This window comes from Eulemur rufifrons, chromosome 30 (assembly GCF_041146395.1).
Source record: "Eulemur rufifrons isolate Redbay chromosome 30, OSU_ERuf_1, whole genome shotgun sequence".
NCBI classification, from domain to species: Eukaryota; Metazoa; Chordata; class Mammalia; order Primates; family Lemuridae; genus Eulemur; species Eulemur rufifrons.
The window spans coordinates 11,951,835-11,963,675 of NC_091012.1; the positions used below are offsets into that span (position 1 = coordinate 11,951,835).

At 38.5% G+C, this 11,841-nt stretch overlaps 1 pseudogene; it reads left to right on the forward strand.

The window, feature by feature from the left end:
* The first annotated feature begins 625 nt into the window (after positions 1–625).
* On the forward strand, positions 626–1,232 carry LOC138378439 (transcription initiation factor TFIID subunit 10 pseudogene; annotated as a pseudogene).
* Positions 1,233–11,841: the final 10,609 nt, after the last annotated feature.

The window sequence follows — 11,841 nt, forward strand, 5'->3', positions numbered from 1 at the left end:
CACTGTTTCACTGAGAACATCTAGACTTTCTGTTTATACAATTTGCCACCTCTTTATGAACACAATAGGCCCCATGATTTAGAAGTGGTCATAGATTTATCCCCATCTCTCCATATGTCTTTACCCTTCTTGCCCTGCTCCAAAGAACACACTTTAAAGATGAACGATCGGATTTAGCCTGCAGTTAGGTTTTTATTTGAGCAAATGAAAAAAAACTCAGTTGTTTACATGTGGGGATTGAACTATGATTTTGGCCCCTTTTAATACAGTGATCTAACCAGATGATCCTGTCACATCCACATCTGTCCTGCTCAGAAATTTACGCTATTCGAAACCTTTTCATCCTAATGTAATATAAACATGCGCTGAGGTATTTCCCAGAGGTTGGCCTCAGCAAGTGAAACTACTGCCAATTTTCCAATCCTGCTTGTTTTAGGATGAGAATCAGAACCCTAGGATTGTTCTGCACTCCTGCTTATTTACCTTAATGTTATGTTAAATCTTAGTTTATTTGCTAAAAAGCCATCTACAACCAGGTTTTTCAGTTGATCTCAACAGCAAGAATACAAGAAGTGAGGGTTGTATTACATAAGAATATTAGAAGTCTGCCTCTCCCAGGGGTCATATGAGCTGCAGCAGCTCTAAAGCAGAGGGAACTGGCTCCAGCCTCCTCTGCTTTGGCCCCAGGCCTGGCTCCCACAGCACCGCCCATTGGTGCCGCCCCACCGCAGAGAACAAGACCAGCCCAGCAGGGCCAGCAGGGGGACCAGGGGCTGGAGCCGCGGCTGGGGGCATGGGGCCCTTGGCTGCGCGGGCGGGACCAGCCCAGCGGGGCGGCTCAGGTGTGGGCGGGCGGCGCGAGGTTTACCTACTGCAGAGCGCGGCGGCGGAGACGCGAAGCCTGCAGTGTCCAGCCCGCTTCTGCTGGACTTCTTAATGCAGCAGGAGGATTACTCGCCCAGGGTCCCTGATGCAGTGACTGGTTACTACCTGAACCCTGCTGGCTTTGAGGCCTCAGACCCACACATAATTCGGCTCATCTCCCTAGCTGCCCAGAAATTCATCGCAGATATTGCCAACGATGCCCTACAGCACTACAAAATGAAGGGCACAGTCTCCGGCAGCTCCCGGAGCAAGAGCAAGGACCGCAAGTCCACTCTAACCGCAGAGGACCTGGCCCTGCCCTCAGCGAGTATGGCGTCAATGCGAAGAAGCCCCACTACTTCACCTGAGCCACCTGACCTAATTGTGCTTGTCTATCCCATGTCCCCACACCAGCCTGTTTTCATAATAAACTGGATTGTGACCAAAAAAAAAAAAAAAAAAAAAAGGAGTGCAGCACAATAAAAAATAGGGGTTTCTTTTTTTCCCCTATCCTACAGAAATGAAGAAATTGGGTGTCGGCCTATAATGCATTTCCATAGTTTGTGCGTACTTTGCCTGTCTTGAACCAATCATTTCTGGTTAGGATCGCTGTATTTCTCCGTTTCTTGCAGAGCCATGAGCTTCTCTCATGTAGAGTGTGTGGAAACAGAAGAAAACTATCCCATCCCCCTGTCTCTTCAGTGGTGAGAAATGTGTGCCTAACATGCCATCCAGCCTCAGAGGAGGAGGCAGTGTGGGAAACAAAGTGCAGCCAAAGTCCTTCTTGGAGCATTTACTCTTCTGACCTTTGGTACAACAAAATTATTTTGTGTTCTGTAGGTACCATGTTCAATGCAGTTAGCACACTCATTTTAAAATTTCAATGTCAGCTATGTTACTTTCCAGTTATGTAAAGATCAATTTATTTTTCAGTGTCATATTAGTAGATCACCAATAAGGATGCTTCCAGGGATTCAGATGCATCTAGGGATTGGTGCCTGAACAGAAACTGGTTCTTAAGAGCTGTCCGCTGGTAGATACTGGTAATTAAAGTAAGCTGTGTGTCAATGTAGAATTAGAAGATACTACTGGGTAGAGGTTCAAATACGCAACAGGTTTACTTTTTGATTAGCTAAATTTCTCATCTGGCCTAATTTGTTTTGCTCTTTTCTACATGGGGATTCTTTCATTTATATGTAATAGACTTTCATTTATTTCTTATTTATTTTAAGACAGGATCTTCCTCTGTGTAACCCAGGCTAGAGTGTAGTGGTGTCATCATAGCTCATTGCAACCTCAAATTCCTGGGCTTGAGCAATCCTCCTGCATCAGCCTCCCAAGTAGCTGGGACTACAGGCATGCCTGGCTAATTTTTCTGATTTTTTGTAGGGATGGGGTCTCCCTGTTGCTCAGGCTGGTCCCAAACTCCTGGCCTCAAGTGATTCTGCTGCCTCGGCCTCCTTTGCAAAGTGCTAGGAGTACAGGTGTGAGCCACTGCACCTGGCCTGCATATAATAGAATATCTGTTAAATCAAAAAGTAAAACTAACATTTTAGATTTTACTTTATGACATTCATCTTGTGAGGTGAATTAAATTATAAAGTTTGCAGAACATTATTTTTAAAAGAATGGAATTTTATCTGATTTTGTATATTGGTAATTCATCAGATAATGAGCAGCTACTTTTATTCTATGACATTTGTATCAGAATTAATCAATTTAGTTATTATTTTGAGGGCAAGAAAAGAGGAAGGGCAACCATTTAAAGCATGTAAGTAAACAGTTGAAAAATTAAGACATTAATAGTTTGAATTAAAAGTATGTCTGTCATGATTCCTTAAAAATATAAAGAGGACCACATACTGTTAGCGTGGGACTCTTTTTTGCGGATTTTCTAAATCTCTTCTATTTTCCTAAGTAACAAATTTATGTGGAAAAGCCTTTGACTGAGTGGTGCCAATTTTTAAAGGCTTTCTAACATTTCAGCTAAATTTCAATAACTTGGTTGTGGTATAAAGATCTGCCTTAAACATTTTTGCCTTAATCATTTAAACTTATTTTTTAATCAAAGTAATAGTGATAATAGCTAAGTTCATTTTTAGCCCTCTCTGCTGATTTCCTGTCATAGCAGGTAAAAGCTGAGCTTCCTCACTCCACCATGACCTTATTTCCCTCCCTCCATTTCCTTGACATGTATCACATTTTGTATTAAATGAGTAATTAATATTTGCATTATGACTATGCAAATATTGTTTGTTGCTGAGTCATACAGTTTTCTTGCTGTTCTTCTTCTGCACACCCTTCATTCTTTCTCTTAAATATTTCTGAAATCTGAGCACCTCACTTCTCCCAGACAATCCCCTTTTCTTAGCCTACATGAGCTCACACAACCAAATAAGTGGTCACCGGCTGGTCTCCCTGCTTTCACATCCTTCTATTTCTTGTGGAATTAATTTCCTGACTATATTTATTTGCCTGTTTTCTAACAGCTATTAATCCCCCAAATTTTGTGACATTTGTCACACGCCCATCTAAATATTTTCCGTCTACTAAAATACATCTGTTTCATTTTTCTCTTGGAGACAACTCCTCTCAGCCTTTTGTCATTCTCCTCCAGTATGGACTGCTTTGTTTTGCTAGTCCCGCTTTGTTAGCCTGTTTTTCTGGGACATCTCTTTGAAGTCCTCTGGGATCTCACATAATGGCTCTCTTGTGTCGGATCCCCTATGCCATAGGTTCTGTGTTTCCCATGTCTTGTTATACTCCTTGAGGGTCTTTTGTTGTTTTGTTTTTGAGATAGGGTCTTTCTCTGTTGCCCAGGCTAGAGTGCAGTGTCATGATCCTAACTCACTGCACCCTCAACCCCCTGGGCTCAAGCAATCTTCCTGTCTCAGCCTCCCAGGTAGCTGGGACTACAGGCATATGACACCACACCTGGCTAATTTTTTTTTTTTTCTTTTTGCAGAGATGGAGTCTTTCTGTGTTGATCAAGCTGGTCTCAAGCTTATTTACTCAAGCAATTCTCCTACCTTGGCTTCTCAAAGTACAGGAATTAGAGGATTGAGCCACCTCACCTAGTCATAATCCCTAGTTTTACTGGAGCACATTCCCCCAGGAAAGGGCACATGGGCAGACATTCTTGGAGATCTAGCCTGTCTGAAAATCCCTCCCATTTGATAGAACATAAAATTCTAGCTTGAAATTAAATTTCATCATCTGAAGACATTTCTCTATTGTGTTCTCAATTTAGTGTGGTCCTTGCATCTGTTGCCATTGTGTGATACATTATATGTAACCAATTTGTCATCTTTACCCCTTTCCTTCTCTGAAAGAATTTTAGTGCATTCTCTATATCTGGGATTAATGCAATTTTGTAATATGGTTTGGGGGATTTTTTTCATTTTATTGGGTCCACTAAGTTTGCAGACCATCTCTTCTAGAGAGTTTTGTTTCCTTACTATTTTTTCTGTTCCTTCTTTTTTCTTATATCCTTATTCAAATGTTGGGCCTCTTTGACCAATATTTCAGCATTGATCTTTAACTATCCCTCCACTGCTTTCCAGTTTGTTTTTTTGTTCTACTTCCTGGGGATTCTTTGACTGTATACTCTAACACTTCTATTAAAAGTCTTTGCGCACTGCCTGGGGAATGGACACGCTTGAAGTTCTGACTGGGGGGGATGGGGTGGGAGGAGGGGAGGGGTGCACACCTACATGATGAGTGTGATGTGCACTGTCTAGGGAATGGACACAATTGAAGCTCAGACTCGGGGAGATGGGGAGGCATGGCAATGTATATAGCCTGATCTTTTGTGCCCCCATAATGAGCTGAAAAACAAACAAAAAAATAAAAAATAAATTAATTAATTAAAAAAAAGTTTTGTCTTTTTGAGAGTATTTTAAGAAATTTTTTAAAGTTTTTATTTTCTACTGAATTTTTACCACTTCTATAAATTCCTTTTTCCTGTTGTTTTGATCTCTCTTGTTGGAGCCTTCTCTCAAATGTGTGGTGGCGGTCCCTATATTTTTCTAATTGGAAACACCATGCAGGAGCAGGACTTTTGTTAACTGATGGCTTTCACTGTGAGGATTTGAAGGACAAGCCGGCTTTTTTTTTTTTTTTTTTTCAGCTTATGATGGGGGTACAAAAGTTCAGGTTATATATATTGCCCATGTCCTGCCCATCCTCCCGAGTCAGAACATTCAAGCGTGTCCATTCCCGTCAGTGCGCAATGCACTCATCACGTAGGTATTAGCTGAGAGTCTTTTCTCTGGGACAGTTCAGTCTCTTCAGAGAAAGAGCTCTTCATTTTCTACCCGGGAAGTGCAAACTTGGCTACTTGTACATTTTTCAGTGAATGGACTTTTCCCATTTTCCAAATTTCAGCCCTAGTATCTCTGAGACTGGTACCTCTGAGCCCAGAAACACTCAGGTTTATAGCTCCAGGAATACACATCTAAATTCCATATAAGATGGGGGCACAGGTGGAGGAGGGGCTCTAACCACAGATTTTGAACTGACTTTGTTGGCTTTTGTTTTGTTTTACCTACCTCCCACGGTGCCATGTGCCTTCTGAATTCTGAGACTGCCTTGAGTTCAATGAGGCTGTTCCAGTCATTCTCTGGGTGCACCATAGTTGTGCTTCCATACCAGTTACCACTCCTTTGTCATCTTTTTATCTTTCAATATGAAAAATAATCTGCTATCAATCCTTTTTCCTGGTCTTGTATACAACCTTTATTTGATGCCTTTAATTTTAATGAATTTCAGGAGGGAGAGGAAATAAATTCATGGTCTACCCATTAAACCGAAATTTAGAAGCTATACCTAAAGTATAAATCTATACTATCAGCAGGGTGTTAAAGTCTCCAGCCACTATAGTATTGTTATCTATCATTTGGTTCAGATCAAGTAGGGTTTGCTTTATGAATCTGGGTGCACCTAAATTGGGTGCATATATATTAAGTATAGTTATGTCTTCTTGCTGAATTGTACCCTTCACCAGTATATAGTAACTATCTTTGTTTTTCATTACTTTTTTTAATTTAAAAACTAAGTCATTGGAGATTAAAACCACCACACCAGCTTTCTTTTGGCTTCCATTTGCTTGAAATATCGATTTTCACCCTTTTGTTTTCAGTCTAAATGCATCTTTGCATGTACATATACACTATATAATGCTGAAGGATATATTTCAATAAGAAGACATAACTATACTTAATATGTATGCACCCAACTTAGGTTCACACAGATTCATAAAGCAAACCCTACTTGATCTAAACCAAATGATAAACAGCAACACCATAATAGCCGGAGACTTCAAAACCCAGCTGACAGCACAGGACAGACCCTCAAAACAGAAAATAAACAAAGAAATAATGGACTTAAATACAATACTAGAACAAATGGGTCTGACTGACATCTACGGGAAATTCTACCCAAAATCCACTGAATATACATTCTTCTCATCAGCTCATGGGACATTCTCTAAGATTGACCATATCCTAGGACATAAAGCATGTCTTAAAAAATTCAAAAAAATAGAAATTATACCATGAATCTTCCCAGATCACAGAGGAATAAAGGTAGACATTAACCCTAACAGAAATTCTCATTTCTACTCAAAGTCATGGAAGTTAAACAACCTTCTCCTGAATGATTATTTTATAAATGAAGAAATCAAAATGGAAATCAAAAGATTCTTTGAATTAAATGACAAAGGAGACACAACTTATCAAAATCAGTGGGACATAGCTAAACCAGTCCTGAGAGGAAAATTCATTTCCATAAATGCCTATATCAAAAAGACAGAAAACTTATAAATAGACAACCTAATGAATAGACTCAAAGAGCTGGAGAAAGAAGAACAGACCAGCCCCAAACCCAGCAGAAGGAGAGAAGTTATTAAGATCAAATCAGAACAAAATGAAAAGGACAACAAAAAAACAATAAGGGAGATTAATAAAACAAAAAGTTTGTTCTTTGAAAAGACAAACAAAATAGACACACCTCTGGCTAGACAACTCAAGAGCAACAACCCTATCAAAAAGTGGGCAAAGGACATAAATAGAAATTTTTCAAAAGAAGATATAAGAATGGCTAACACACATATGAAAAAATGCTCAACCTCTCTAATCATCAGGGAAATGCAAATCAAAACCACAAGGAGATATCACTTAATCCAGTGAGAACAGCCTTTATCAAAAAGTCCCAAAACAATACATGTTGGCATGGATACGGAGAAACAGGAACACTCGTGCACTGCTGGTGGGACTGCAAACTAGTGCAACCCCTGTGGAAAACAATATGGAGATACCTTAAACAGATTCAAGTAGACCTACCATTCGATCCAGCAATCCCATTACTCGGCATCTACCCCAAAGAACAAAAGACATTCTATGACAAAGATACCTGTACCCGAAGGTTTATAGTAGCACAATTCACAATTGCAAAGATGTGGAAACAACCCAAATGCCCATCAATTCATGAGTGGATCAGTAAAATGTGGTACATGTATACCATGGAGTATTACTCAGCTATAAGAAATAACGGTGATATACAATGTGTTTTGTTCTCCTACAGGGAGTTGGAACCCTTTTCTATTAAGTGAAGTATCCCAAGAATGGAAAAATAAGCACCACATGTACTCACCAGCAAATTGGTTTCCCTGATCATCACCTAAGTGCACATTTGGGAATAACACTAATTGAGTATCGGACAGAGGTGGTGGGTGGGGGGAGGGGATGGGTGTATACCTACTTGATGAGTGTAATGGGCACTGTCTGGGGAATGGATACACTTGAAGCTCTGACTTGGGGGGATGGGCAATATATATAACCTGAACTTTTGTACCCCCATAATAAGCTGAAAGAAAAAAAAGAAAAAGAAAAAAAAGAAAGTATAAATCTAAATTTAAATTCAAGTAATAATATTAGTTCAGGCAATGTTTAGTTATTCCTATAATAATCATATTACACTTTTCTACTAAGCCCTCATTTAGTAATTGAATTTCAACTCTTCACCCTGCCATATGGTCCCATCACTGTGCAACATACATGGAGCTTTTTTCAAGAGTGCACAGTGTTAGATATCGTTAAGTGAATGAGAAGTCATCAAATCTTTAAAAAAAAATGCAAAGTCTGTCTTATAAATAAAGGCAGAGAAAAAGTTTAGTTCACTTTTATTTTTTTAATTGGTTTAAAGTCAGAGAGAGTAGGCACAATGGAAAAAGTCAGTGGGTGGGACAGGATTTCAGCAGGTACTCGATCTTTTATGGTAAGGTTTGGGTTGTGACTGCTAGGTATTATTTTCTAGTCTTTGCTATTCAACTTTTTAAATCCATTAAGTACCCTCTTTCCTTTCCTGTTAAAGACTATAAAATTCTATATTTTGGTATTTGTGCTGACTGAAGAAAAATGCAATTCTCTGTCCCTGTCTATTTTGTGACTACCTGAAATAATATCTATGAACACTGAATTGTTGGTAGAGTTTTTGCTGTTTAATTTTTTTAAGTCTTTTTTAATTCTTTTTTCAGCATATTGTGGGGGTACAAAAGTTTAGCTTATGTATATTGCCCTTGCACCCCCCACCCGGAATCAGAGCTTCAAACGTGTCCTTCCCCTCCCCGGACAGTGTGCACTGCACACATTATGTGTGCATACACCCATCCCCTCCCCCATCCACATCTACCTAAATTTGTTTTTAGTATTTGCATTCTATATCCTTAAGTTTGTTAGTATAGATTGTTGCAATTGTAAGATGACAATGGTAAAGCTTTAGCCATAAAGGGCAATTGTCAAGTTTTAAAGCAGGATGAGGAGAATATTACCTGTTAGAAGCTATAATTGCTTTGCTCAGAAACTTAATTCTGCCACCCTCTAATCTCAAGAGACAAAGAGATGCTCTTGATATTGAAACGTTTGAGTAGCTGAAACTACACGCACTTGCTGTATGTCTCTTGCTGTGTACTTGTTAGCAGAGAGTTTTTACATGTATCTTTTTCTGATCATCTTGAAATTTGGGAATGGCCTGGTTGTGGGAAAAAAATCAAGCAAGTATAAATGGCCATTTTCCTGGAATGAATAATTCCTCTGTCTTCAAGCCAGAGTTTAGAGTAAGGTTGGACTGATGGGGAAGTGTTTAATATTTCTTTGGCTGGATCTAGCCAATAGACCATAAGTTGCTGATTCACTAAAAGCCACATCTAATTCAAAGTTTTAAAGGTTTTAGCATTAATATTTTCAGGGACAAACCATGTACACTCATAACAGAAAATCTTAAGGGAAAAATATTGGAGAAATCATCATGTCAAGTTCTACAATCTAGTCTGCATTTTGGTCCAATTCCTCTCTGTTCTGTTTATTCTCATGTATATGTTTTTCATAACAACTAACTTTTGTTATGGTGTAGGGTATGCCATATAGCACCTAAGAGTAGTGACCTTAAAAGATACTTTACACCACTTGGAATGAAAGTATTTGAATGAGTTAGTATTCATTTTTCATGTTGAATTTGTTTCTTGAGATTATAAAAGTATACATATTAACACAGAGAGTTAATGTGTACATAGTAACTGAATAGGTTAAGAAACACAAAAGAGTTAGATAGAATTAAAACATTTCTATCTTAAAGGAGAATTCGGCCCTCCAAATAGTAATACTTCTCAAAAATATAAGTCTGGGACTTTTTATTAATAAGGAATAAGTGATTTTGCAGTAGAAACAACTGAAACAAACGAAAGGGTGTTAGATGGTGTGGATATTTCTTATTGTCGGTTACTGGCAAGTTTTAAATGCTGTGTACTTTTAAATGCAACAAGTAGATCTTCTCCCTGCCCTGTCTTTCATGTATTTGTGGGGGCTACTGATAGGAGAATGTGACAACATGTTAAAAACTATCATATTAATAGGAGGAAAGAAGGCTCATCTGAATTAGTTTTTTTAAATGCATTAAAATCATTGGTACTGTGTGGTTTTAAAGAATGCTGCTGTTTCTTCCAACTATTCAGTCACTGATATTTGGTTGCTAATTTCATTTTTAAGGAAGAGAGCTGTCTTAACATTGTTTAGGATATTTCATTATTTGACTGTTGCATTCTTTGCAACTAAGTGGATACTTATAAAATGTTTTAAATATAGTTTATTTTCTACAGGGCTCAAAAAGTTAGTTCTAACCTCTGATATCATTACAGATAAATTCTCACTAATTTGTGTCTGTAGCAAGATTTATCTTCCAAATTGTAACTGATTTTAAATAATAATTTGTCAAACACTTGTTCGCACTAATTTGTCCCAAATTCTGTGCTCAGCAGCTGGAGGTAGAAGGAGTAACAGTCCCACTTACCATGTAGAAGCTTGGTTTTTTATGAGGGAGCTGTCCTGCAAGCAACTGTTACCATGTAAAAAGTGGTGAAATAAACATATGAGTGCACACAAAGGGAAGAGTTTTGTGGTGTGGAGGCTGGCAAAGGTATCCTGGAAGGTAGGTGGGTCCAGTTTGCTGGGAAAGGAGGAAGGAAAAGGCATTCCAGCCAGAGAGCAGCAAGAGTGAGGCAGGAAAGTGCCATGACGTATGTCAAATAGCTCATAGAATAAAATTAATAAAATTTTGAAATGAGTGGAAGCTCTTCTCTAAAGTTCTAATTTGAGTAATATAATGGCAATCTTATTTAAACATGAAGTCAAAGTTAAACTAAAAAAGTTGTTTTTGTCCTTCATTCTTTGGCTATGAGAGTCTTAAAGTAATAATTTTATCTTCCATTAAGATAACAGCCCCAGGGAGACCTACAGTCCCCTCATTTGTTGGTGATTGAGCAACCCTGGCACAAAGGGCCTGTGTCTCTAAAACATTTCTTTCATCACACTGTCTCCTGAACTAATACATTTAGTGTGAGCAAATTAGTAAACTTTATGTTAGGCTTTAATTTACTGCAATAAAATTCTCTTATCCCAATGTCATTGAAGGCATTACATTTTAGTGTAATAAATAAATACTAAAAATCTCAGTTTTTTATTGCTTAAGAAAAAAACACTGAAATCTTTTTTTTTATTTCAGCATATTATGGGGGTACAAAAGTTTAGGCTATGTATATTGCCCATGCCCCCCCCACCCCTGAGTCAGAGCTTCAAGTGTGTCCATTCCCCGGACAGTGCGCATCGCACTCATTATATAGGTATACACCCATCCCCTCCCCTCACCCCTTATCTGCCTGACACCCAATTGGTGTTATTCCCAAATGTGCACTTAGGTGATTATCAGGGAAAACAATTTTCTGGTGAGTACATGTGGTGCTTATTTTTCCATTCTTGGGATACTTCACTTAGTAGAATGGGTTCCAACTCTATCCAGGAGAACATAAGAGATTTTATATCACCGTTATTTCTTATAGCTGAGTAATACTCCATGGTATACATGTACCACATTTTACTAATCCACTCATGTAGTGATGGGCATTTGGGTTGTGCCCACATCTATGCGATTGTGAATTGTGCTGCTATAAACATTTGGGTGAAGGTGTCTTTTTTATAGAATGTCTTTTGTTCTTTTGAGTACATGCCCAATAATGCGATTGCTGGATCAAATAGTAGATCTACTTGAATCTGTTTAAGGTATCTCCATATTACTTTCCACAGAGATTGCACTAGTTTTCAGTCCCACCAGCAGTGTATGAGTGTTCCTGTCTTTCCGCATTCACGCCAACATTTATTGTTTGGGGACTTTTTGATAAAGGCCATTCTCACTGGAGTTAAGTGATATCTCATTGTGGTTTTGATTTGCATTTCCCTGATGATTAGAGATGTTAAGCATTTTTTCATATGTTTGTTGGCCATTCTTCAATCTTCTTTTGAAAAAATTGTGTTCATGTCCTTTGCCCACTTTTTGATAGGGCTGTTTGATTTTTTCTTGCTGATTTTCCTGAGTTCTGAATAGATTTTACTTATCAGTCCTTTGTCGGATGTGTAGCATGCGAATATTTTT